The sequence below is a fragment of the Lolium rigidum genome, chromosome 6 (assembly GCF_022539505.1).
Source record: "Lolium rigidum isolate FL_2022 chromosome 6, APGP_CSIRO_Lrig_0.1, whole genome shotgun sequence".
NCBI lineage: Eukaryota > Viridiplantae > Streptophyta > Magnoliopsida > Poales > Poaceae > Lolium > Lolium rigidum.
The window spans coordinates 221,785,015-221,789,534 of NC_061513.1; positions in this window are offsets into that span (position 1 = coordinate 221,785,015).

A 4,520-nucleotide genomic window follows, 5' to 3' on the forward strand; every position below is an offset into this window, starting at 1 on the left:
TGAACATAAACCTTGGTTCAATGGTTTCACTCAATAGCATCAATAACAAGTAGAAATCAACACGGGAGAGTTTCCCCTATCAAACAATCAAGATCAAACCCAAATTGCTACAGCGGTGACGAGGTGCTGCGGTGGAGATGGCGGTGATGATGATGAAGATGATGGTGATGGTGATGGAGATGATGTCCAGCTCGATGGCGGTGACGATGGCGTCGATGTCCCCCTCCGGGAGGGAATTTCCCCGGCGGATTCCTGCCCGCCGGAGAGCTCTTTTCTCTCTGGTGTTCTCCGCCCCGCAGAGGCGGCTGTGGCTATTCGCGACGTACCCTCTGGAGCTTAGTTTTTCGGGACGAAGGGTTTCGCGAAGAAAAGGAGGCGAAAGGGGCTGTGGGTCCCCCACACCACAAGGTGGCGCGGCCAGGCCATGGGCCGCGCCGCCCTATGGTCTGGGCCCACCTTGGGTCCAGCTGGCTCCCCCTTCTGGCTTCCTTCGTCATCTGGAAAAATAGGATTTTTGGTGTAATTTCCTTCCACAGCTGTTCTTCCGAAATATTGCATCCTGATGATGCTTTTTCCAGTGGAATCTCGGCTCCGGTGCGCGATCTCCAAATAATCATGAAACATGCAAAATAGATGAAATAACATAAGTATTGTGTCCCAATATGAAATATATCAACGAATAACAGCAAATTATGATATAAAATAGTGATGCAAATTGAACGTATCAACTCCCCCCAAGCTTAGACTTCGCTTGTCCCCAAGCGAAACTGAACTCGGTGAACAGGACCACATGTTTATGGAGTGAAGAGTCGATAAATAAAATACGGACAAGAAGCATCATATTCATTCACACAAGACATTATAGTAAACAACTTCCTCATATAACTCAACTTGAAACAAGTATAAGGTAATCACAAATAAAGGTGCATAAGGATTCATAATTGGTGATGGCAAACTTTGTTCTTGGTCAGAGAACATTTAACAGATTATACTTATCTATTGAGCAGCGCTCTCATATTAAAGCTTATGGTAAACTTGCATACTCAATCATATTAATCATTGATGACTTTCAAAGCTATATTCATTCAGGTAAAACTTGTACTAAACAAGGAAGAGTAAAGACATGATGAAGCAAATCACAATATAATAATTTGATCACAACAACTCAAATGCTTGCTTGAGATGGAGGGAAATAGGTTTACTTGACTCAACATAAAGTAAAAGACAGGCCCTTCGCAGAGGGAAGCAGGGATTAAATCATGTGCTAGAGCTTTTTCAGTTTTGAAATCATATAAAGAGAATAAAAGTAAAGTTTTGAGAGGTGTTTGTCGTTGTCAACGACTAGTAGCGGGTACTCTAACCCCCTTGCCAAACGAGACCTCCAAAGAGCGGCTCCCATGAAGGACGTTATCTCTACCAGCAAGGTAGATCATCCCTCTTCTCTTTTGTTTACACATGTATTTTAGTTTATTTAAGGATGACACCCCCCAACCTTTGCTTACACAAGCCATGGCTAACCGAATCCTCGGGTGCCTTCCAACAATCTCATACCATGGAGGAGTGTCTATTGCAAAATTAAGTTGCTTGCTGATGAATCAGGGCAAAACATGTGAAGAGAATTATTAATGAAAGTTGATTAATTGGGGCTGGGAACCCCGTTGCCAGCGCTTATTGCAAAATTATAGGATAAGTGGATGAAGCCACTAGTCCATTAGTGGAGGCTGCCTAACAAGACTGAAAGATAAAACACCACATACTTCCTCATGAGATATAAAACATTGACACAAATAAGAAGTAATAAATTTTGAATTGTTTAAAGGTAGCGCATGAAGTATTTACTTGGAGTGGCAGAAAATACCATGCAGTAGGTAGATATGGTGGACACAAATGGCATAGGTTTGGGTTCAGGTTTGGATGCACGAGAAGTATTCCCTCTCAGTACAGGTCTTTGGCTAGCAAGGTTAAATAGCAAGCATAGGAGTTGAGGGAAACAAACAAATATACATGTGATAGAAACAATCATGCATCTTACTTGTAAGTACAAACAATCTTAACTTCATATTAATAAGCTATGAGCTAACAAGAAAGGAAGACAATGAAACAACTATATGTATTTCTCTTTTCTACTTAAACCTCAAGGTATTGTTGCTATTGACCAATGCTAAGTTTGCCAAAACCAAATAGATTTACTCAATGCTCCCAAAGTGGTACCAATACTAAAATCAAGATCAATCATATAGTAGAAATTGCAAACTAAAATAAGGTGTGCAATATGTGAATGATAAGACTTCTCATTAATATTTCATAACGATAACTCACACCAAGGGATACATAGACAAACTAAAGGAGAGATACTTCCACACCGCAACCCATCTTATACGATAACTTCCCTACTCATGATATGACACTACTTGATAGTAAAAAGTAAAAGGTAGTGATGATGTGATACCGCGGCACTCCCCCAAGCTTGGAACAAACCAAGGGGATGCCAATACCGATGATGAATCAATCCTTTGACGATGGTGGTGATGAATTCCCGTCTTCAGACTTCCAAGATAGAGGCTCTCCATCAACAAATGACATCTTGGTCTCGGGAATCCTGAAACTAGCAGCACGGCTTATGTGTTTAAACCTGTTTTCATACTCACAGTTCTGATTATGAACGTCATAGAGTTGAGCTTGGAGTTTGTTGGTGGTGTCGTGAAGTGAGAGGATGTCGCCCCATAGCTTTGCGGTTTCCTTCCCGGGTTCAGCAATGAGTTCGGACACAATCTTGTGGAAGATATCCACTTCACGCTCGGCCATCTTCTTGTAATTGAAGACCTCTTGTTCTAGCTTCTCCATCCTGTCTTCCAAGCTTCCTTCTCCTTTGGGACCACTGAACATCTTTGATCTGCGGTTTTCCCTCGACGAGCATCAACTCCTTTGGGTGCATCCTCAGCTCCTCCATGTACAAGTTGCCAACATCCTTGCAGGAGCTATCCTTCGGAGTTCCCGACGAAGACATGATGGCTCTAGATCCAAAACAAATCCTGGCAGAAACAACTCGAAACAAAACACGTCGAGAAAACGATATTCGGACCTCCAGGGGTCCGGGGGATTATATAATAAAAAATTTCAGAACAAACGGAAAGTACCAGGTCGAACCAGAGTCGGAAAGGGGCGACGAGGCGGTGTCCTCATAGGTCGGCGCGGCCAGGCTGGGGCCCGCGCCGGCCTATGGGGGCACGCCCTCGTGCGTCTCCTCCACTCCGTTTCGATCTCGTAATTTTTCATATTTTCCAAAAACAGCAAAAATATTGTTCGGAAAGTAAATTGCGAACTTTTCATTACCAGTACTGTTACCTATTCAAAGTCGAGTTCTGGCGGACTGTCAATTTGTCCTTTGATGAAAGCCTCCGGTGTTTCCACTTGAATAATATCAACATCAACATTATAAGAATCACCCGAGATATAATGCTTGAGTCTTTGTCCATTCACCACTTGCGTAGCATTGCCTTGGAGAGAGCTAATTTTAATTGCTCCTGAACGATACACCTCCTCAACAACATATGGTCCTTCCCATTTCGAGAGTAATTTCCTGCAAAGAGTCTGAGACGAGACCGATACAATAGGACTTTATCCCCAATATTAAACTCTCTTTTGATGATCCTTCTATCATGCCATTTCTTAACTTTCTCTTTAAAGAGTTTAGCATTTTCATAAGCTTCACTTCTCCATTCATCTAGAGAACTTAATTGCAGCAACCTCTTATTACCGGCAAGTTTAGGATCTTTATTTAATTCTCTAACAGCCCAATAAGCTTTGTGTTCTAGTTCTAAAGGTAAATGACAAGCTTTTCAGTAAACCATTTTATAAGGTGACATTCCCATGGGGTTTTTATAAGCAGTTCTATAAGCCCATAGTGCTTCTTTCAATTTACTAGCCCAATTCTTTCTAGATTTATTAACGGTCTTTCCCAAAATAGATTTAATCTCCCTATTTGATAATTCTACTTGACCACTAGTTTGAGGGTGATAAGCGGAAGCAATTCTATGATTAATACCATACCTAGCAAGAGTTTTTCTAAAACCTCCATGAATAAAATGAGAACCTCCATCGGTCATAATATATCTAGGTACTCCAAATCTAGGAAAAATAATATCTAAAAGCATTTTTAAAGAGGTCTCACCGTCGGCACTTTTTGTAGGTATGGCTTCCACCCATTTAGTAACATAATCAACAGCAACAAGTATATGAGTGTTACCTTCGAAGAGGGAAAAGGTCCCATGAAGTCAAATCCCCAACAATCAAACGGTTCAATAACAAGAGTATAATTCATAGGCATTTCATTGCGTCCGGAGATATTACCAACCCTTTGACATTCATCACAAGATAAAATAAACTTCCTTGCATCTTTGAAGAGAGTTGGCCAATAAAAACCTGATTGTAGAACCTTTTGCGCGGTTCTATCTCCGGCGTGATGTCCTCCATAAGCACTACCATGACATTTACTCAATATCTCTTGTTGTTCATATTCG